Source organism: Talpa occidentalis, unplaced genomic scaffold, assembly GCF_014898055.3.
Source record: "Talpa occidentalis isolate TD23 unplaced genomic scaffold, MPIMG_talOcc4v2.1 talOcc4.16, whole genome shotgun sequence".
Lineage (NCBI taxonomy): Eukaryota > Metazoa > Chordata > Mammalia > Eulipotyphla > Talpidae > Talpa > Talpa occidentalis.
The window spans coordinates 36088276-36112747 of NW_023601653.1; the positions used below are offsets into that span (position 1 = coordinate 36088276).

Genomic DNA, 24472 nt, shown 5'->3' on the forward strand with positions numbered 1-24472 from the left:
ATGTTGTAAGCGTTGGAAGACAGGATTACTCAGTGACTATCCTGGCAGTTCACAAAAGCCTCAAAGAGAATCAGACATATTTTGTGCCTTGAAGTGTTATAGAGCAACCCCGATATTAAACGGGTTCCTGGCTGTGGGTCCTCACCCGTGCGCTTTAAAGGGACTTATGAAAACTCTACTACAGACACACGCAAAGGGGTTAATAAAAGGTTTATTGACAAGAGAAAAAGAAATAAGGAAAATACACAACTCAGGGAGAAAATAGGGAAATAAAGTCTTTAATGCGTCCTACCCGATCCGACGACCTGGAAACCCAAAGTCACTCGCAGAGCTGGCCGGACTCTGCTAGCTGGCGGAGAGCCAAAAATGGAGAGCCCCCCCAAAGCCCACGTGTCTGCCTTTTGTATCCACCTGGCTGCTTAACCCCACCCTCAGGTCCCAGTCACCTTCCCTTGGGTGGTGATGGGATTTGGAGTTCCCAGTGTCTTTGGCTTTGACCTGGGGTGGGGGTGGAGTCCACAAAGCCTATATGGAATTTGCTTTAGGACATCCTTTTCCCCCTAACAGAAGGATGATAACAATTAACTCTTCCCTGATAGAGCCCTAAAAGAAAGGCAGATGACAAGAAAAAAAAAAAAAAGATAGGATTTAGAGTGTTAGGGAAAGAGGTGGACCAAAGAAGTGTTAGGGGGAAAAGGATGTCCCAAAGCAAATTCCATACAGGCTTTGTGGACTCCACCCCCACCCCAGGTCAAAGCCAAAGACACTGGGAACTCCAAATCCCATCACCACCCAAGGGAAGGTGGCTGGGACCTGAGGGTGGGGTTAAGCAGCCAGGTGGATACAAAAGGCAGACACGTGGGCTTTGGGGAGCCCCCATTTTGGCTCTCCATCAGCTCGCAGCGTCTGGCCAGCTCTGCGAGTGACTTTGGGTTTCCAGGTCATCGGATCGGGTAGGACGCATTAAAAACTTTATTTCCCTATTTTCTCCCTGAGTTGTACATTTTCCTTATTTCCTTTTCTCTTGTAAATAAACCTTTTATTAACCCTTTTGTGTGTGTCGGTAGTAGAGTATTCATAAGTCCCTTTAAAGCACGCGGGTGAGGACCCACAGCCAGGAACCGAGTTAATATCGGGGTTGCTCTATAACAGAAGGATTCTGTCTTTAATGACTTGGAAGGAAAAACTTAACCATGTGTAACTACTACCTGAGGCTCCAAGAGGTACAAAAGATGGTTATGAATCTGCTGTCATAGGACCCTAGCAGGAGGACTCTAATTTCCATTCAGGGGCCTCGCTTGTGGTGCAGGGGTTAAAGACAGTGGTGTCAAGTTGGCGCCAGCCGTGGCAGCACAAGTTGTGTTACAGGACAGGGAGGGGGCAGCCCAAGCCCCGCAAACCTGCCTATCCTCAATGGGTTCTGCCATCCGCCGCATCAACACAAAACATATGAGACTTTAATGGGAAGGATCTTTAATAAAACTAGGAAACAATACAGGTAAGGCAAAGAGTCTAGTTTCTAAAGGAAGCACCCAAAGTTACCCGTCCCCTCGTGGGTAAAAGTCCATCCATATGGGATTGGCCCAGAGCAAGGCCCCAAAGCCTGCCAAAAGTCTAAAGCATCTTCCAGTGGGGACCCACAGAAAAGGGCCAGAAACAACCGGACAAGCCCGGAAGGAAAAGAGCAAAATCAACATCAAGATAAAAGCTGCCATTGTCACCTCCCCACGGGTCTCACCCACATCTGTGTCACCCAGTCCACGACCAAAAGACAAGCGCAGTTTCTTCACGTGTCTCTAGGCTCCATGCGCCTCCTCCAGGTCTCCTGGCTCCATCCTGCTTCCTTCCTTAGTCTCTTCTGCAGCCTCTCCTCCTGCTCAGCTCCACCCTTCCTTGGGTGGGGCAGGGAACGTGGAACCTCCCCCTTTCCTGGGGACCACCCTGTTACAGTTGGATCCCTCAGCCTGCCAGGGCAGTGACCCATGTGGTGCAGCAGACCTCTCCTATATCACCTGCTGCTCCCCTCAGCAGTATATTGCAGTAGTGCTGCCTGTTCTGCTCCCCACTGTGTTCCTGGTGAACCCTCTCACCCCCTTACCACCCCCTACCTCTGGCCTATACCCCAGCTCTTGTATGCATAAATAGATAAATCTTTTAAAATAAATAAATAAATTTCCATTCAAAGAGAATGATGATCCTGTTAACAAAAATTCTGGAGGAAAATGAAAAGTTGGGTGGCTATTGAATTTTGGAAGATACACCATGAAAGGTCCATGCAGGAAGCCAGAATGCAGGAGCCAACCAGGAAGCCCACCTGGGGGGCAGGAATGCGGATACCTGCCTGGAGGATTCAGGCAATGAGCCTCCCCCCTCCCCCTACGAGTCTCGTCTCAGACAAAGAACCTCTACCTGCCCTACAAACTTTTCCCACCATACGAGCCCAACTACCCACCTGACCTCTCCTCACCCTATAAAACCCTGCTTCCCCCCAACAACGTGCGCGACTCCACTGACCCCCGCCTTGGGTCTGTGAGGTCCGCCAGGGGCGCAATAAACTTTCCCTCCCTTTGAGAAATGTAGCCTGGCTCTCCTTTTCTTTACCGCGCCGAACCTTTCACACCAGGGAACAAAAAGTTCTGTGATGGAAAATGTGGAACTGAATCCAGGCTGGAGACTTTTTTTTTTTTTTTAAGATTTATTTATTTATGCATACAAGAACTGGGGTGTAAGCCAGAGGTTGGGGGTGGGTGTGAGAGGATTCCCCAGAGAGAGTGGGGAGAAGAACAGGTATATCTGCTGAAATACATTGCTGAGAGGAGCAGCAGGAGAGGCAGGAGCAGTCTGCCGCATGGTGTGGGTTGCTTCCTAGCAAGCCTGGGACCCTGGAATCAGAATCGAACTCATGCTGCAGTGGCTGGCAACAGGTTGACAGCGCTGTCTTTAAAACCCCTGCGCCACGAGGGAGGCCCTGGAGACTGATCTTTTGAGGTGATGATTGGCTAAACATTTTAAAAAACTAGTGAGTTCTTCAAAGGAGAGGCGTGTGATCTGGGATATGGTAGCAGGGTTAGTTTAGACACAGCAAAAAAAGAAGAGAAATGACCAAAAGGCCAACACAGGGCCACATAAAAACTGAAGGTAGGGCCTCCCCAGTGGCGCATCGGTTGAGCACTGGGTTGCGAAGCTGCCCGCAGCCTCTGCAGTGCTGGTTCAATCCCCGGCTGCTCCCCGGCCACCAGAGGAGGGTCCCACATGGCGTGCAGACCTCTCCTGCCGCCCGCTGCTCCCCTCAGCAGTGTACTTCGGTCCTTCTGCCTGCTCTGCTCCCCGCTCTGGCTCTGGTGAATTCTCTCACTCTCCCGCACTTCTGACTGTACCCAGTGCTTGTATAAATAAATAAAAATAAATCTTTAAAAAAAAACAAAACTGAAGGTGTCAGGAAATACTGCAAACGTCAAACAAAATGAGAAAATATACTGTATTGATCTGCACATTCTAAAAGCATCTCCTGTATTTTGTGACTTTTACATTAAGTAAAAACTGCTGCTGTTGTTCTTCTGCAGTCCATAGTTAGCCCATGACACTCTGCCCTTGTTCTTCTGGGGACAAACTTCTGCTAAATTGTTGATACCCTCCTTTTGTTCCAAGAGATGTAGATACCTTTATAATCTTTGGGACTTAAACTCTGCAAACCCATCCACAATAGGCTTTTATTCTGGTTCAAAACCTACTTGTATTTATTAATGACAACAGGCTAATCTATAAAGAAAATCGTAAAAAATAAGATGTATCTCAACTTTTCAGTGTTCTGGAAGTTTCATAATGTTTCTGAGTCTGTCTAACATTACAGAAGTAGTTCAAATTCCGAGTATCATTCCAAATGTTTGGAAATGAATAGTGTTATTTAAAAAGACACAATTTCAGCAAATGCTAAATATACATACAGGCTTTTTCTTTCAATTTTAATATCCAACAGGGAAAGCTCTCCTATCTTGTTCAATATTGTTTGGGTTCTTCTTGGATGTCACTTCTAAAATCAGTTTAGTTCATAAAAATGAATTATGTTATGGTTTTGATTCCAGTTGCATCGGGTTAACAGGTTACCCTGACATCTTTTCAGTATGAATTCTTCCCAGGCACAAACATGACGGGTAGCTCCATTTTTTTTCATATCTCCCTTTACATCTTCTAGTTATGTTTTATCATTTTCTCCTTAGAATCTCTGTATCTATGGATAGCTTTTTTAAAAGTAATTTATAGTTTTATTGCTGTTATAAATTACATCTTTTTCCTACTTTATTTCTATTTCATTATTCCTTACATAGACAATTATCAATTTTTGTATTTTGATCTAACAGCCAGCAATGCCGCTGCATTTTGTTTTATGAGTGTTTTAGTGGATGTTCTTGAATTTTCTATATAAATGGTGTTATCTATTAAAAAATCATCAATTTGTCTCTCTTGTATCATTTTATTTTCTTATAACCATTAGAAAAGTTAATATATTATAGAATAACAGCAATAATAGTGGTCATCCTTGTCTTATTCTGGACTTCAATAAAAATGCTTCTGAGATTTGATGTTTACTGTAAGGTTTAGGTAGATTTCCCCTCCCCTTTTTTTCTACTTTCATGAGCACAGTGTTTATTGAGCATCTACTATGTGTTCTACATGTAGATTGGTCTCAATCTACATGTGCAGGGTGCTGAGAACCTCACATAGATTATGTGAGTTAATCCTCATAATAGCTAAGAGTTGGGTGCCTGGTGTTCCATTTTATAATTATGAGGATGTAAATATTGTACCTGTATGTGTGACTTCTTCAGTTTCCCTTTTATTGATTTTTAAAATGTTTGTACACAATAGGGGATACATATTAATGGATGGGGGGATACAGAAAGAATGGATAAAAGTTCAGAGCATATTCATCATTATTTTTGCTAGTAGATGCCCTTCCTTACATTATAAGTTTCCTGCTGTTCATGGTTTAAGTTTTTTATTTGAATATGAAAAAGTGTTCAACTTTATCTAATGCTTCTTCATGCATCTGGAGAAAATTAAGTGAATTTTCTCCTTAATCTATTAAGATGTTAAGATTATTGTGATAGATTTTCTAATATTGAACCATCTTGTTTTTACTCTGTTTAACTCTACTTCATTATAATGGGTCTTTTTTTTTTTTAAGACTGATGAATTTGTAATAAGAATAGTATAACAGGATAATTATTAAGCGTAATTGATATCCTTAGGAGTTATCAATATTTCAGGGATTTCTTTTTTTTTTAAAGATTTATTTATTTATGCATACAAGAGCTGGGGTAAAGACCAGAAATGCAGTGGGTGAGAGGATTCACCCAAGACAGAGTGGGAAACAGAAGAGGCAGATTGACTGAAGTACACTGCTGACGGGAGAAGCAGGCGAGACAGGAGAGGTCTGCTGCGCCACGTGGGTTGCTCCCTGGATGGCCAGGGATGGAACTCTTGCTGCAGAGGATGCAGACTGCTTCACAGTGTGGTGCCCAACCTCTTGTGCCACCAGGGAGGCCCAGTATTTCAGGGATTTCAACGGAGACATTGCTCTGATGAGAACAATTACTCGGTTCACATATGAGTTCAAATAAGGTCGAAGTCTTGACCTGAGACTTCAGTTCCCTCAGGGACTGCACAGGCTCAACTGGTTTGATAACTTTTTTCATTGAATTTTAAGGGAGGACCAAGAGCAAAATAGGTCACCTTTTAGAAGAGTGAAAAGGAGTTTCTTATCCTCCAACAAAATCTAAGACTTGTGATTATAGCCTGTCTAAAAGTTGTTGAGCCACTCAGTTGGCAAAAGAGACATAGTGAGGTCGAGTAACATTTCCCCGCTTTGGTGTGGGAAGGTTGCTGAAATTTCCCAAAGGTCAGTGGCCTCTGAAGAAGATGGCAGGGAGTAAGAAATTTTGCTTCAGGCCATAAGATGGTCACTGCCTTGGAAATAGAACCTTGGCGCCTAGACTACAGAAAGTGTATTTGTGTTAAGTTGGGGCAAAAGAAGTTGAGCTTCATTTAGATTCCCATGTCCAACTTCCTGCCAGGAACATGTCATAGAACCTTTTAGAGAATTAGCTTCTGGACATTAGGCCAAAGGAGGGAACTAATGTCCAATTGGTAAGAAACAGAAAAGCCATGGCAACCAACAGAAAACGGTCAGAAATGTGTCCACCTCCTAGCTGGAGTTATTTATACTAAAGGAACCGTGATTGTGTCCAAGTAATGAGAGGGCAAGCTTCAAGGGCAATCATGTAGGGAAAGGTTCTTTTCTTTTCTTTCTTTTTTTTTTAAGATTTATTTATTTATTTATACAAGAACCGGGGTACAGGCCAGGTGCGCAGGAGGGTGAGAGGATTCACCAGAGACAGAGCAGGGAACAGAACAGGCAGACTGATGAAATACACTGCTGAGAGGAGCAGCAGGTGCGGCCGGAGATGTCTGCTGCACCATATGGGCTCCTCTCCGGTGTCCAGGATCCAACCCATGCTGCAGAGGCTGCGGACAGCTCCACAGGGCGGCGCTCAACTGCTGCGCCACCAGGGAGGCCCGGGAAAGGTTCTTTGTCTCTTCTCTCTTCCTTCCACCCCAAAGTAGTAACAGTCATTTGTTTTGTCTTATTATTTACTGTTGTGTAACGAATTACTACAAATACAGTAGCTTAAAGGAATACAAGTATGTTATCTCAGAGTCCTATAAGCTCAACTTGGTTTCTCTACACAGATGTCACAAAGCCTTACAGATCACTGGCCATTGGGGTTTCTTCTCTGGCAACTCTATCCAAGAAGCTGCTTTCCAGCTTGTTGGCTAAATGCAGGTCCTTGTAACTGTGCAACTGCGGTCCCTTTTTCCTTGTTGTCTGTCGATGGGGGCCACTATCGGCTCCTAGAGACTGCCTGCTTTTCTTAGCATGTGGCCTCCTTTATTAAGGCAGCAACAGTGCATTGAGTCCCTGTTATACTTTAAATTTCTGACTTACTCCTCTGCTACCAGTTAGGAAAACGCTGAGTTTAAAGGCTCTTGTGATTAGGATTGACCAGCCCAGATAATTTCTTTTTTGCCATGTAATATAACTTAACCTTCAGCATAAGATCTCATCATATTTCCAGTTTCTACACATATTCAAAAGGGAGAGTATTGTGCAAGCACAGGGGTCATTGAGGGTCACACTTGGAATTTTACATACCACAGTAAGAACAGGGAAGAGAGAATGGGATGCAATAAGCACATCCCACATCCCCAATTCCACCCCCAATTCCACTTTACCAGAGCTGCAAGTTCAGCTTGTCTTGGTGGGAGAAGGAGGAATGTTTTGCATCAGATATGAATTGAGGTTTCAAAATGAATCAATCTTAATAACTGAAATGAGGCTATTTTTTCTTTTTTTTCCTTTTGAAAGCAGACTGTTTTAATAACTAAAAGACCTGAAAAATTATGTATTTGGATTGAGAGGTCATTGAGGGAGCCTACTTCCAGTGAAAAGGGGGATTTCACGGTGCATTCAAGAAAACATATTTGATTACAGAATAATTTTAAAAAGAAACTTTTTATACTGATACTTTTTTAAAATCATTTAAGACAGGGCCTCCCTGGTGGCACAAGGTGTTAAGCGTCAGCACGACGAAGCACTCCGAAGCTACTACAGCATGAGTTTGATCCCCGGCCAGGGAGGCGACCCACATGGCGCAGCAGACCTTTCCTGTCTCTCCCGCTGCTCCCCTCAGCAGTGTATTTCAGTCAGTCCACCTGTTCTGCTCCCCACTCTGTCTCTGGTGAATCCTCTTACCCCCCTGCACCTCTGGCCTACACCCCAGCTCTTGTATGCATAAATAAATCTTAAAAAAATAAATAATATCATTTAAGACAAAAATGTGCTGACATAGTAACAAGATCGGAGGGAGACACTTTTACACATGACTTGAGTACCCAGTCATCACACTTTTGAAATGAAGAAGGATCTATACAGATATTTCTAATTAGCACTATTTTTAGGTGCTGTTATTACATTGATTTTCCTTTTTTGGCACTTTTTTCACTGAAATGACATTACTTTACAAATTAGGGATTTTTGGTCTAGGTATTGATCTAAGTGTTTTTTTCCCTTATATATGCTTGTCATCTTTTTTACATGTAAGTTTTTTAATGGTCTTACAAAGTGAATTGAGAATTTTTTTCTATTTTTTTAAATAGCTTTTATAAAACTGGAATTACCTGTTCATTAAAGTCTTGATAAAACTGGTCTATTAAATGATCTAGGCTTAGAGATAACTTTTGATGTTGGAGTCTCTAATGATTGTTTAGATTTCTTGTTTCTCCTGAATTCAATTTTTTATTTATATTTTTTTCTAGAAAATTATCCATTTCATCAGTTTTTCATTTTGGGGTTACCAATGATTATATTACAATCTATAAAAGTCTCTGCTATTGGGCCTCCCCGGTGGCGCAGCGGTTGAGCACTGTGTTGCGAAGCTGCCCGCAGCCTCTGAAGCGCCGGTTCAATCCCCAGCCTCCGGCAAGGGTCCCACATGGCACACAGACCTCTCCTGCCTTGCCCAGTGCTCCCCTCAGCATTGTACTTCGTCAGTCTGCCTGTTCTGCTCCCTGCTCTGGCTCTGGTGAATTCTCTAATCCTCCCGTGCTTCTGACTGTACCCAGTGCTTATATAAATAAATAAATAAATCTTTTTAAAAATAAATAAAAGTCTCTGCTACTTACCTGTAATTATGTTGCCCTAGTTAATCCTAATATGTAATATGTTATATAATATTGGGGATGTGGAGCCTCCCTGATGGCACAAGGGGTCAAGTACAGCACTATGAAGCTATCTGCAGCCTCTGCAGCACGAGTTTGATCCCCAGCCGGCCAGGGAGGTGACCCACATGGTGCAGCAGACTTCTTCTGCCTCGCCCGCTGCTCCCCTCAGCAGTGTATTTCAGTAGATCTGCCTGTTCTGCTCCCCACTCTGTCTCTGATGAATCTTCTCACCCTCCACACTTCTGGCCTGTACCCCAGTTCTTGTATGCATAAATAAATAAATCATTTTAAAAATATATTGTGGATGTGTCCTAAGAAACTGGAGGGAGAAGTTAATGGTTAGAACCCATGGTCCTAATGAGGCCTAGTTCTAACAATGTGAGGGATTGCTTATGGTGCAAATGTTAGGATTCCAGTGACTACCTGCCTGGACAACAACAGAGATAATAAACATATTTTGGAATGGACATTTGTTATTTCTTTTGACTGCTTAGCCTCTGAACCGCCTCTCACATTTGAGGAATTCTCCACTTTATGGATATTGGTTGAAAGACAACTTCCATCTCCTTATACTTTTAAAGCAAAACTGAGACACTTGCTTTCCCAGCCTCCCTTGCAGCTAGGACATAGGCTTACAGCCTGGTCTTAGAATTGAGAAATAGTGATATAAAAACCAACATCTTGAAAAATTCATTCTTGGGTTGGGTGACTGAAGGTATTTGGAAGTTACAGTATAGCAATTTTGAAATTCTGGGGCAGGGTAAGCTATGGTTACAGGGTCCTATAAAAATGTCCTCACCGGACTTTGGAACGAGATTTTGGGACAAAATTTTGACAGCTGTTTTGGCTGCTGCCCAGCTTCCCCTGTACCTGCCCACTTTCCAAGCTGGTTCTTCAGCCTTTCCAATGATTCTGTAAGCCAATATCCTTTTACATAGATTTGCCCCCTGAATAACACAAGATAGGTAGGTGCTATGGGTTGAAATATGTTCCCTAAAAATTCATATGTTGAAGTCCAAACTCCCAGTATCTCTCAGAAAGTGACCTTATTTGGATTTTTAAAGCTATAAATAGTAAAGATGAGATCACAATAGAGTAGGGGAAACCTCAAATCCAGTGTGACTGGTGTTCTATAAAGGGGAAATTTGGACACACAGACACACAAGGAGACTGTCATGTTAAAGTTATGCTGCCACAAGCAAGGAACTACCAAAAGCTAGGAGAGGAACTGGGAACAAACCCTTCCCTAGAGCTTTTAGAGGAACACAGCCCAACTGACATCTTCACTTCAAACTCTGACCTCCAGAACTGCGAGACAACAAATTTCTGCTGTTCTGAGCCACCTAGTTTGTGGCACTTTATTAAGTCACTCTAACAAAATAATATCATTTCTGTACTTATACTGAGAATCATTATTTATATTATCAAGTAAATAATTATGGTACAACCCAGAACTGGCAGACTTGATAGTTTAGGCAGAGATGGAGTCTTTGCACTGTAGTTTGGCATGGGCTTCAAATCAAAATCTCACCAAAGTAGAACTGGTGTGCAGGACTCTAGAGCAGTATCTGGGAGGCATTAAAGTCTTCCTCCCAAGGCTGTTGGGGTGGTTGTTGCTATTGTTATAGGACAGGGAGAGGGGTAGCCCAAGCCCCACAAACCTGCCTATTCTAAATGGGTTCTGCCATCCGCCGCATCAACACAAAACATAGGAGACTTTAATGGGAAGGAACTTTAATAAAACTAGGAAACAATACAGGTAAGGCAAAGAGTCTAGTTTCTAAATGAAGCACCCAAAGTTACCCGTCCCCTCATGGGTAAAACTCCATCCATGTGGGATCGGCCCTGAATAAGGCCCCAAAGCCTGCCACAAGTCTAAAGCATCTTCCAGCGTGGACCCACAGAAAAGGGTCAAAAACAACCAGACAAGCCCGGAAGGAAAAGAGCAAAATCAACATCAAGATAAAAGCTGCCATTGTCACCTCCCCATGGGTCTCACCCACATCTGTGTCACCCAGTCCATGACCAAAAGACAAGCACAGTTTCTTCACGTGTCTCTAGGCTCCATGCGCCTTCTCCAGGTCTCCTGGCTCCATCCTGCTTCCTTACTCAGTCTCTTCTGCAGCTTCTCCTCTCCCTGCTCAGCTCCACCCTCCCTTGGGTGCGGCAGGGAACCTCCCCCTTTCCTGGGGACCACCCTGTTACACTATGTTCAGTGGATACCTTGATGAATCAGAGAAATCCTGCCTGGGAGGTCAGCAGTCTGTTCAACCACTCTGTTTTCTGCTATTGCTGGTGGCTGAGGTGTTGAAACAAACCACAACAACGGCTCAGAAATTTCTAGTGCTTTCCTTCAAAGTGGTTTAAAAGGCACTGCGCCTTCTCCATGATGAGGAGTTGCCTCATAGGAATGTGGATCTAAAGCTTCACATTTTTTCTAACATGACTGGACTTAGAAGAGGAGGGGCATCTTCTTTGTGTCAGTCCCCTACTTCACGTCACTCTAACACTTAAAAAAAAAAAAGCTTGGAATTCTTTGTTGCTTTATTGTGAGCCAACACCATCACTTACACAGAGTATGTCTGCCATGTGGGTCAAAATGCTTCCTACAACCCAAAATAAACAGCAGAAAGTTAAGCTAAAGAAACACAAATGACAAAATACAAATGACCTAATACAAACATAAGCTCAACAAAGGATTGTTCAGGAGAGCACTCAGCAGCTGAGTCTCAGCAGCATGGTACACTTACTTTCATTGGTTGGACCGAAAGGACAGCTGCCTTACCGGCTCTAATTGGCTGTGACCATAGACAATGTGGGGGAAATATACCAATATACACTATCATAATGGATTGTTATATAAATAGTGGGGTTGCACAATTAACTCACTGCCACTCAGACAAATAAAAACAGACACATTAATTTTGCCGACATTTATTCCTGAGACTGTACCTGGAGCAGGAAAACTATTTAAATGTTCAATATTGTATAAATCTGATCATTTAAACAATTTAACAGTGTCCAGTGTCATTAGCAATGTTCATAGTTGCTTGTGATATTTAACAGTTCATCTTAGGATTTCAAAAATTAGTAGTACACTAAATATTCTGGTTTAAAAAAATAAATAGAAGATAGACAGACAGGTAGATAGATAGATAAAAAGAAATGTTCAGTCTTTCTTTTAGATTGCCCTTGTCCCTGCTAATTTCCCCTCACCCTCTGTTAAACATAACACTATAATATGGGGGCCAGAGAGGTACTCCTGACCATGGGTTATTATATGTCAATTGTGCTCACATCCACTGCTTTCCAGCATGATGTCCCTTTTGACCTGGGTTATTCTACACTCTGTTAGCTTCTGATGCTGCAACTTATAGGTTAAAGTCTTGCCTCCAGTAACAAAGTTTAATCCCATTTTGCTTGCTTGTTGAGATCCTTGCTTTAGCTATCACTGCTTAGATTTGGGGACTCCTTTTTAATTTCTGGTACAAAAATATTTCTTTCTTGCATTTAAGTTATGCTATATATGTGTGTCTATTTTTTTTTAAGATTTATTTATTTATGCATACAAGAACTGGGGTACAGGCCAGAGGTGGGGGGGGTGAGAGGATTCACCAGAGACAGAGTGGGGAACAGAACAGGAAGATCTACTGAAATACACTGCTGAGGGGAGCAGCGGGCGAGACAGGAGAGGTCTGCTGCGCCATGTGGGTAGCTCCCTGGCTGGGGTCTCAAACTAGTGCTGCAGTGGCTGCGGACAGCTTCATAGGTTGTGTCTCAACCCCTTGCACTACCAGGGAGGCCCTATGTGTGTCTTTTCAAATTTATATTTATACATTTGTATGTAATTGAATTTTTATTTGATGTAGCACTTCTATATATTTAAAAGGAATATACACATTTCATCTACATCAGTTGTTGACCAGAAGACTGACTTACTTTTTAAAAATAAAATTTAAAAAAGTAACACAGAAATTCTGCTTGTGAGAAAGAGGGCAACATTATAGAAAAGGACAAGTTCCCTTCAAAGCCCACCCACATCGCTGAGCCTCTTTATCCCAGAGGCAGCCAGGGTTATCAGTTAGGTTAGATTCCTCTCATTTCTTTCATACACTTACACACATTTACATGTATCCATTTGGAAATAGGTCATTTCATTCTGTGGTGTCATTCATATTTTTTTTGCATAAAAAAGTATCATAGTGATATATCTGTAACTAACCTTTTTAACCAGTAGAATGCTGTGGAGCTCTACCCAGGTGGACTTAGCCCTTATGCTTGTGACTGCCTCCTACCACTGCTTATGTCCTTGGAGTATACACCCTCTCAGCAGCCTTCTATCTGTAGTTCATGGTTTCCAGTTACCCCCATGAGGAACTTTGCACGGGACATGCTTGTACATGTTTTCTTATGCACAAAGATCATTCATTGTTTTTCTAACGTAGACACTAATGCCTGGGGTTGCTGGCTGATAGCACATGTGAATTTTTCTTTCTCAGTATGGCCAAATTGCCCTTCGATGTGGACCTACCTATTTTATATTCCTGCTATCAGTGTGTGTATGTTTTCCAGACATTTTATTAATGTTTCATTTTTGCCAATATAATAGCTGAAATTGCTCTCTCAATGTTCTAAAAATAATTAGTTTTTCTTGGTAATTGGTGATGTTCAGCTTCTATTCATATGTTCATCGGCCATGATATAATGGATTTATTTTCTAATAAATAATTCAAATATAAATAATTTATTCTATTATTTTTCCTTGTACCTATTGGTTTATTTGAGTTTTCCTTTTTTGGAAATGCTTTATAAATATAAATGCCAATCCTTTCTGTGCTGTATATATGGCAAATATTATCCCACATTTAAAAATTTTGCTTAAACCTGTTGTACAAGTATTCACATTTACAATCCTGTAACTTATGATTCCTTTTCTCATACTAAACTTTTATGCGCTGCTCAAATTTTTCAGTCTTGATGAAGTCAACTTGTCAATCTATTTCTTCCCATCTTTTGATTTTAGGGTCTTGTTTAGAATAATTTCTAGTTTCCTCAAGACACAAAGCATTTTGTTTTTCATGTTTGGGTCTTTAACACCTTCAGAATTAATTTTTATTTATTTATTTATTTTATTATTATTATTTTTTACTTAAATATTTTATTTTATATAATTTCTTACATCTTTTTTCATCTTTGCACAATGTATGCATTTTCATTTTGGTTATATTCCCCATACAATTGCACCCCCTCCTTATTTTGACTCTAGTCCTTCCTTTCCCCGCCCCTCTCTCCCCCCACCCCCACTAGTGTGTCTCTGGTTTATAGTTGCTTGTTGATTTTGATTTTTACTTTGTATTGATTAGTCTTTTTCCTGGTCTCTTATTTAGTTTTTCTAAATTCCTGCTATGAGTGAGACCATCCAGTATTTTTCTTTTTCTTTTTGACTTATTTTGCTGAGCATGATCCCTTCTAGCTCCATCCATGTTGCTGCAAACTACACATGTTTATCTTTTTTACAGGTGAAACACTACATGACATGCACCTCAAAGACATCTTTACAGACACATCACCCAAAGCAGTGATAGTGAAGGCAAAGGTAAACAGCTGGGACTACATCAAATTAAAGAGCTTCTGCACAGCAAAAGAGACAATAACAAAAACAAAGAGAAACCCCACCGACTGGGAGAACATTTTTGCACACAACACTAATGATAAAGGACTGATTACAAAAATCTGCAAAGAGCTGATGAGACTCAACAACAAAGAAAATAATCCAGTCAAAAAATGGGCAGAAGAGCTAAAAAGAAACTTCTCTGAAGAGGAAATGCAAATGGCCAACAGGCATATGAAAAAATGTTCAACATCACTTGTCATCAGGGAAATGCAAATCAAAACTACAATGAGATACCATCTCACACCAGTGAGAATGGTATATATTAAAAAAACTAGCAACAACAAATGTTGGCGAGGATGTGGAGAAAAAGGAACTCTCCTGCACTGCTGGTGGGAGTGCAAACTGGTCCAACCACTATGGAGAGCTGTGTGGAGATTTCTTGACCTACTAAACATAGAGCTTCCATATGATCCAGCAATTCCACTCCTAGGTATTTACCCAAATGACACAGAAACAGTAATTCCAAAGGGCACCTGCATCCCTATGTTTATAGCAGCACTATTTACAATAGCTAAACTACGGAAACAACCCAAATGCCCAAAAATAGATGACTGGATCAAGAAGATATGGTACATATACACAATGGAATATTACTCAGAATTAATTTTTATGAATAATGTTAGGTAGAGAATCTACCTTTACTTTTAAGAAAACAAATGATCAGTTTTCCCAATGCCTCTTACTGAATTGGTAGTACTTCCCCACTGAACTAACCATCTGTGGGAATAACACACACTAAAAGACTCACACGTATGCTACTAAGATTGTGCAAATACCTCTGATTTATCTCAGTGAACAGTACATGTCCTTAAAACGAAAATCATCTGTTAGTTATTTTAGAGTCTGTCTATACTAATATATAGTAAAGGAGGGCTGCTACTATATGCATGAAATATATAAAAAGGAGAATTAAATAGTAAGAATTTGATGATGGTCTGGCACCGGAAAAATTTATTTATTTATTAAGATTTATTTTATTTATATAAGAGCTGGGGTATAGGCCAGAGGTGTAGGAGAGTGAGAGTATTCATCAGAGACAGAGCAGGGAGCAGGACAAGCAGACGGACTGAAAGCACTGCTGAGGGGAGCAGTGGGCGAGACAGGAGAGGTCTGCTGTGCCATGTGGGTATTTCCCTGGCCGGCCAGTAATCGAACCCTCGCTGTAGAGGCTGCAGACAGCTTCACTGCACTGCGCTCAACCCGCTGCACCGCTGGGGAAGCCCCAACAGGAAAAATTTAACTACTAGAAAAACACATAAAATTTTTCAGATCCTTCCATGGCTTCAAAGAAATAACTTTCTACATTAGTCTGTTCTCCTGTCTCTGATTACATATCCATTAAAAAACTTACTGCTAGTCTATCCACGTTCACACACACCTTGATATAAAGGAGGGGATGCTGTTAGAGGAAATGAGTATTTCATGTATATCCTCTTTTCTGAATGAGAAACTGATATTCTGATGTAAAAAATCAGTCCCTTAAGAGACTGTGTAGTTTAAACAGCTCAAGTCATACAGTTTTCTGAATCCTGTGGTTTTACCTCCAGAGCTTATAAAGCACCTGATACACAGAAGGTATGAAATACCTTTGTTGAATGAATGAATGACCAAAAATCATTGTTGTTTTGTTAGGTAATATTTTATTTTATTTTTTAAAGATTTCTTTATTTATGCATACAAGAGCTGGGGTACAGGCCAGAGGTATGGGGGGTAAGAGGATTCATCAGAGGCAGAATGGGGAGCAGAAAAGGCAGACTGACTGAAATACACTGCTGAGGGGAGCAGCAGGCAAGTCAGGAGAGGTCTGCTGCACCATGTGGGTAGCTCCTGGCCGGGGATCAAACTCGGTGCTGCAGTGGCTGGGACAGCTTCATGGTTGCATCTTAACCCCTTGCGCCACCAGGGAGGCCCTGTTAGGTAATATTTTAAATGCTATGAATCACAATCATTCTCCCCTCCTCTTCCCCTCCCCACTTCCCCATAGTATTCCTGGGAAAATGAGTTCTTTCTGCAAAGGGATACAATTCTATAGGTTGAAGTAGCATTGATCACACTTACAATAGATAGCAAATACCTCGTTCACTTACTCATTCAATAAACATTTGCTAAGTACTTATTAACCATGAAAATACAACAATAATGAATTTTTGTTAAAAAAGACTACAGTTTTCTTATACTTAACTATGGTAGAAGCAGTGGTTGCAACTGAAAATATTTGGCAGTTCTAAGCAGCAGGTTGAAAAGGGTAGGGAAAGCAAGCTTAACTCAAAATTAAGAGTGTTGTGGGGCCTCTCTGGTAGCACAAGGGGTTAAGCACAGCACCATGAGGCTATCCATAACCACTGCAGCAATGATTTGATCCCAGGTCAGACAGGTGAAGCACGTGACATAGCAGACCTCTCCTGTCTCACCTGCTGCTCCCCTCAGCAGTGTATTTTAGTCAGTCTGCCTGTTTTGCTCCCCATTCTGCCTCTGATGAATCCTCTCACCCCCCGCACCTCTGGCCTGTACTCCAGTTTTTGTATGCATAAATAAATACAATCTTTTTTTAAAAAAAGAAGAGTGTTGTGGGGAAGAATCAGGGTGTAGGCCAGAGGCAAGGGGGCGGAGGGAGAAGGGGGTGAAAGAATTCGCCAGAGACCGAGTGGAAAGCAGACAAGGTGGACTTATCGAGGTACACAGTTAAGAGAAGCAGTGGGCAAGACAGGAGAGGTTTGCTATCCAGAGAGAGAGGGCACCAGGGCTCTATTTATACTGCAGGCATCATTGATTGGTTAGGTGATTGTTTTGGGTGTGTCCTGACTGATGATCTGAATTAGCATAACAGATCATCACTTTAAGGCCTGTTCCTATGGCAGTTCCTTTATCCATTCATATCTCCTAAACTTGCTTGCTGGGCAAGGAGTGGGGGCTTAGTTTTTAAATTCAGTAATGATACCAATACAAAGACTAACATTATATGGCACATTATATGGCACAAAGGAAACTTGGACACCAGGGCTAACAAGAAGCAGGTTTAATGCACCAGTGCTGACTCAGCAAATTTGTATACCAAGGCTGAGCCCTGTCCGTAGGAAGTCAGGGCCTTATACACACTTTTAGTTTCTACAAGGTGGGTTTGCACTGGCAGCTGTACATGGTCAGATATGACGTGGCTACATACCAAGAGGTGAGTCATATGACTGCATACCAAGGAGTAAAGGGTCAGTAGTCATGGGACACCCCCCCCCCCCCGACGTCCATTCTGCCTCATGGCGGTACATGGTCTAACATGAAGCAAGATTCATACCAGGAACTAAATTGCATACCAGGAACTGAGCAAAAGGTTGTTACTAAGATCCCCAGGCTGCTTATGTCTGGTCACCATGCTTCAGGACCTCCAGGTGTTGGGGGGAAGGATGTCCTGAACAAACTGCACAAATAGGTTTTATGGACCCCACCCCAGACCAAAGAGATCCAAGACACCAAGGACTACAAACCCCATAATGTCATCATCACCAAAGGGAGGATTGTTGGGAACTGAGGGTGGAGTTAAGAAGCCAGGTTTAGTATGTAACCAGACATGTGGGCCTTGGTTTTTGCCGGCGTTCAGTGTGCTATTGGGGTTCCAGATCAGCGGAACTGGTAGGACACATTCACCAATTTATCCCTCTTTCTTTCTCCCTGAGTTATTCATTTCATTTCCCCTTTTTGTAAATAAACCCTTTATTACTCTTTTTGTGTGTGCCTATGGTTGAGTCTCATTATAAGTCCTTTTTTATTTGTTTACTTATTTATTTTTTTTATACAATAGCTGCGGTACAGTCCAGAGGCACGGGAGGGTGATTCACCAGAGACAGAATGGGGAGCAGAACAGGCAGACGATAGAAATACACTGCTGAGGGGAGCAGCGGGCGGGAAAGGAGAGGTCTACTGTGCCATATGGGATTCTCGCCTGCCGGCCGGGATCAAACCCACACTATCGAGACTGCAGACAGCATCACAGCACAGCGCTCAAGCCGCTGCACCAACAGGGAGGCCCTCATTATGTCCCTTTTAAGCACACAAGTGAGGACCCACTGTCAGGCCAACCCATTTCACATTGGGGTTGCCCTATGTGACAAAGGGTCCCATCTATTCATCTGAAGTTCAGGTATCACATAGAGAATAAAGGCCCAGGCATTTCCAGGATACTGGGGAATCACACAGATTAGTGAAGCAAGAACTACTGGGCAATTTAGGTACTTTCCAATTTTTGCTATTCTCAATAACACTGTGAGGAAACACCTGCCTGGACAAAAGTGTTGTATCCATTTTAACTTAAGATCAGCTCCTGCAAGTGGATTGATTATCTGGCTGGGAGAACAGTTATGTCAATTTCCAATCTTATAATCAATATGAAAGCATATGTTTACCTTTAGCTATACTAAATTTGGAAAGAGATGGATTTATAGGTCTCAATGAAAAGTAAAGTGTCTGCCAATTATATATTTAAATGTTCACTTTAGAACAATTTTAATCAGTTAAAACAAACTTGTATGCTATGCCTCTAGAAAAAGGAATTTGCTTCACATTCTATTGTATTGGCCACTGTGGTCTCGTTGTATTAATATTCTTTAGTAGAAATAGAAGTGTTGCCTAGTGCTTCAGGTGATGGGTTTAAGGTAGGTGTGATTAAAAGAAAAGGAAATGGTGGGAAAAGATAAAGAAAACATGTATTAAGATAGGAAATGAAGACAAAAAGAACAGAAGTGAGAAAAGAAAATGATGGAGGAGCAGGAGGTCTCAGAATCTTGCCACTACATAGTCGGCCTGTGCTTGTCCATGTTCTGGTGTAGATGCCTGTCTGATGGTTTCTGTTCAAACATTTAGCAACTGCAGCTTCCTTTTACATTAGAGGAAATGAAAGAGCAAGCCCTATTATAGGCTGACATGTAATTATTGGGACTGAAATGAGAAATCAGCACAGAATTTTGTTAAAGGGAACATCCTGGTTTTGCAATGTGCTAAATCACCACAATTTAGGAGCTCTGACTCTCAGATATTAGTCATTCCTTCTTTGTAGACAGTTCCCTCCTTCTTCTAACTTGTCTTTGTTGTGTTGTTAATAAACACAGCAGCACCCTAGAAACCACTGTAAAAAATCTAGAAATGAATTCAAATTCTAATGAGCAGTACTTCTGAATGTTAAAATGTAAATCAATTGACTACAAGTTTTGTATTTTCCACTTCTTGGAATTTTTCTTATTTAAGGGAATTCACTGAGCTAAAACTTACAGACTTCCAAGGGGCTTTGGTTTTAAGATGACAAAAGAGGAAGTTTCTCTAGAAAAAAGTTTAAAAATTAGAAAACCAGTAGTTAACTCTGGCTCCCTCTAACGAGCAGAAAATGCCACAAATTAATTATGGTTTGGTTTTCTTTTTCTTTTTAAATTTATTTTAGTTGCAATTTAATTATGCTTCAGTGACTATTACTGCACCTGTGTCTTAGAGAGTTCTTAAAGCTGCATTTTTTGTTGTGGTGGTGGTGGTAGCATTGGTCTACAACATTGTATATAATTTAGAGTCTAGGTTGACATCTCTTCAGCTATACCTCACCACACCACACCCAACATGTAACACCAAAGTTTCCAGACTCCTCCACCACAGACGAAAACTCCTCCCCCTTTGCTGACCCCTACCCTCTCCTTCCCGCTGGCTTAATTCTATAGTGAGATTTCTGGGATTTATTTTGGCTTAGTTTTGTCTGTTCTTTTGTTTCTTTATAATTCACATATGGGTGAAATCATCTGGAATATACCTTCCTCTTTTCTCCCCTGACGTGTTTGTTTTCAAGCTTAGAAGTTGACTTCTGCTTTAATAGTGAGGCTAAATGTTTCATATCTCTAACTACCAAACTCCAAACTTTCATTACTTTTAAGTTATTTAAAGACATGAACACATAAAAATAGGAACAAAAATCAATACAGTAAGTTTTAAAAGTAAATTTTCTCTTTCTAAAAGTATGGCTGGGGGCTGGGGGAATTGGAGATGTTGGCCAAAGGATACAAACTTGCAATTAGAAGATGAGTAATTTCTGGAGCGCTAATGTATAGCACTGTGGTTACAGTTTTGCATGTGCATGTGTTTGTGTGCATGCGTGTGCAATTATAGTTAACACTGTATTATATACTTCACAGTTGCTGTAAGTCCAGATCTGAAATGTCCTCACTACAGAAAAGAAATTATAGTTATGTAAGGTAATGGAGGAGTTATATAATGAAAAATATGTTGCAAAATATTAATGCATCAAATCAACATATGTGTATACCTTAAAGTCATACAACTTTATATGTCAGTTATATCACAATGAAAACAAAAAAGTGAACAAGTTAAAAAAATCAAAATACAAGAGAGACCAGTCTATTTATTTTTATTTAATTAATTTTATTTTATTTATGTGCTGCACCTCCCCCTGCAGTGACCTTTAGGGTTAACCGTCCCTAGGTCCTGCTGGGCAACCAGCGCGCAGGGGGAGAACAGCAAAACCCTACATACCTGCTGCACCTCCCCCCGCAGTGATCTTTAGGAATGGCTTTCGCCACGGTCCCTAGGTCCGGCTGGGCAACCAGCGAGCACGGGGAGAACAGCATAACACCCCGAAGCAGAGGAAGTACAGCGGAAGTTCCCTGAAAAGGCAAAAGCTTATCAAAAGATAAGGACCACCAAGAACCACTACAAGAATGCTAAAAATCTTATCCCGTCTTTCTAGAACTACAAACTTTAATCCCTTATTTGTCTTTCTAAACTTCCTTCTTCTATAAAAGTCATTGCTTGTTATGTAGATCACCTCCCTGATGGTAATAGACTGAGCCCATGAGCAAGCTGATTTCATTGATATTCATTGTCCCTGTGCTTTTGGAAAACATATATATTGGTCACAAACTCAAAGAAAATTACACTCAGATTTTCACTCTTGAAGTGTGTCTGTCATTTCTTTCACCGACGCCCTGACCACCCTGCCCGCTTCTCTCAACCCTGAGGTGGCCTCATCATCTACTGCTGTGCTGGTCCGCGGCATTTATGCATATAAGAACTAGGGTACAGGCCAGAGGTGTAGGGGATGAGAGGATTCACCAGAAACAGAGCAGGGAGCAGAACAGGCAGATTGACTGAAATCCACTGCTGAGAGGAGCAGCAGGCGAGACAGGAGAGGTCTGCTGTGCCATGTGGGTCAGCTCTCTGGCTAGGGATCAAACTTGTGCAGCATTGGCTGTGGGTAGCTTCATAGTGCTGAGACTTCGCCCCTTGCACCACCAGGGAGACCCAGTGTGAAAGTTTTTTTTTTGTTTTTTTGTTTTTAAAGATTCATCCATTTATGCATACAAGAGCTGGGGTGTAGGCCAGAAATGCAGGGGGTGAGAGTATTCACCAGAGTGGGAAGCAGAACAGGCAAATATACTGAAATACACTGCTGAGGGGAGTAGCAGGTGAGACAGGAGAGTTCTGCTGTGCAATGTGGGTCACCTCCCTGCCCTGGGATAGAACTCATGCTGTAGTAGCTGACGCTTAACCCCTTGTAGTGCTGACGCTTAACCCTTTGTGCCACCAGGGAGGCCCCTAAAAGGTTTGTAATAAAACTGATTTGGAGAAAGATAGGAGGAGGAGGAAGGAGGGAGGAGGAGAGAGATTTTAAATACCAGCAAACTCTGAAATTTACCCATCCTATAGTGGGCAAATGTCTACCCAGGCAGGTTCGGCCTGAAGTGGGGCCACCAGGGCCCAAAAGCTTGCCACAAACCTAAGGTACCTTCTGGCAGGAAACCACAAAAGAGGGGTTAGGCAGGTCCCAGAGAACTGGAACAGAAGGAGAGACTCAAAACTCAAAGTGTACCACATAATCCAACACGGTCAAGATAACAGCTGTCACATCTCTGTCAAGGACCAGAAGCAACCTCCCACTGTCTCTCACCTATGTGTCTCATCCAGGTATCTTCTCCTGTGTCTTTACATGTCTCTCCTCCATGTCTCTCCCTCCCGTGTCTCTTCCAGCAGAACCAGGGTGCAGGTCAAAGCCACAAAAACAGGAGAGTCCAAATACACATATTCAGTTATAATCCACACTGGGCCACTTAACTCCATCCCTACTTGGGGCTGGTGGGGGCATTCAGGAAGTCAGGTTCATGGCATGCTGGGAGTTGTAATTCTGGATGCCTGAAGTCTCTGGAGTGGAGGTGGGGGTGGAGTCTGTAAAAAATGTCAGGGTATGGATTGTTCCACTAACAATCCTAAATTCATACATTTAATATATTTACTGGCATGGTGCAAGGTATTTTGAAGATAGCCTGCTGAAAACATACACAGTTCTTGCCTTTTTGGAGTTCCCAAAGCAAGGAAGGAAAAAGATGGGAACAAATTAAATTGCAAACTGGATTGAAATGTTAAAAGGGAGTGAGAGACAAATAGGAGCATCTGGACATAGACACAGACACACCCTCCCTGAGATTTGCATGAGGGGGAGTTATCCATACAGAGAGTGGGGGGAACTTTGCAGGCTGACAGGAAACTCTGACTCATGAGTAATGATCTTTTGATGACTCAGAGAGCTGCAGCATTTGGTAAAGTTGGTGGTATTGAAAGTGCAAAAACAAAGCATAACCATGGATAAAAAAACCTGTCTTTGCTTTGACTAGCCATTATCATAATCTGTAGAGTACCCTCAGATCATTAACGTATCAACTCTCCCACAAGGCCTTGAGCAAATCTCCAGCATTCCCCGGCTGAGTTTCTTTGCTGTCAGAAGAATCAACAAAATTGAGCAAAACTAGGGCCTCACTGACTGCACAGGACTTCAGCCCCAGCCTCTCAAGCTATTGCCATCCACTGCTATATGAGTTCAATCCCTGGCCAGGGAGCTAACCCACATGATGTTGTAGACCTCTCCTGTCTCGCCCACTGCTCCCCTTAGTCTATTTCAGTCCACTGCCTGTTCTGCTCCCCACTCTGTCTGGTGAATTCTCTCTCTTACACACACCCCCACACCTCTGGCCTGTACCCGAGTTCTTGTATGCATAAATAAATTTTAAAAAACAAAAACCAAAACAAATGTGCATGCCAAACTATACACGTTTCAAGGAGCTGTGACCTGGAGCAAACTGTTTCTTTCATGAGACACCATTTTTACTAGAAAGAATAATGATGGAAAGGTGCATAGAACAATGTGGTCTTGAGAAATGTCTGCTTAGAACAGATACTGAAAGTTACTGTCTAATATGAGCCCAATACAGGTTTATCCAGTGAGGGCAGGGAAATGTTCTGCTCTGATGGAGCTTCTAAAAATAAAAAAGGAATAGAAGTGAGAATGGAGGTTTGCTGAGATTCAAAACAGGGCTAGGAGGTCAAATGGAAACCACTTAGAAACCACAATCATTAGAGTAATATCTCTGGAGAGCAATATTGCTTATTACCAAGCAGAGTGATTATGAGCTATAAGCTATAAGCCAACATGTAGAAACAATCCTTTAATAACTTCAAGTGTATGTTTATAATTTTTTAGCAAAATGAGATTTTACTTCATGATTTATCATTTCTCCTTTTATAAGGAATCGTTACTTATCCACAGAATTTTCTGGATATAAGATATTCAGATAATTGGCAAGCGGCTCTATTAAAGATAATCTTTTTCCTTTTTATTTATGCATACAAAAACTGGGGTAAAGGGTAGAGGTGCAGGGCCGGGGGTCGCGTGGGGGTGGGATAAAAGGATTCACCAGAGTGGGGAACAAAACCAGCAGATTGACTGAAATACACTGCTGAAGGGAGCAGTGGGCGAGACAGGAGAGGTCTGCTGCGCCTGCCGAGTGGGTCACCTCCCTGGCTGGGGATGATACTCAAGCTGCAGTGGCTGTGGATTGCTTCATAGTGCTGTCACTTAACCCCCTGCGCCACCAGGGAGGCCCCTGCCATTCTTTTAATCAGACTTTCCCCCTTTGGCCATTTTGCATATTCATTCACCTATTACTGATGGAGTCAATGTCGAGTGCTTGATTAATGCTCCTG

The 24472-nt window shown here is 41.9% G+C and overlaps 1 non-coding gene across 1 annotated transcript; it reads right to left on the minus strand.

Annotated features, from left to right (window-relative positions):
* Positions 1-7884: 7884 nt before the first annotated feature.
* LOC119248526 (small nucleolar RNA U13) lies at positions 7885-7985 on the minus strand. Its single transcript, XR_005125956.1, has one exon. It is a non-coding gene; the product is annotated as a small nucleolar RNA U13 (small nucleolar RNA).
* Positions 7986-24472: the final 16487 nt, after the last annotated feature.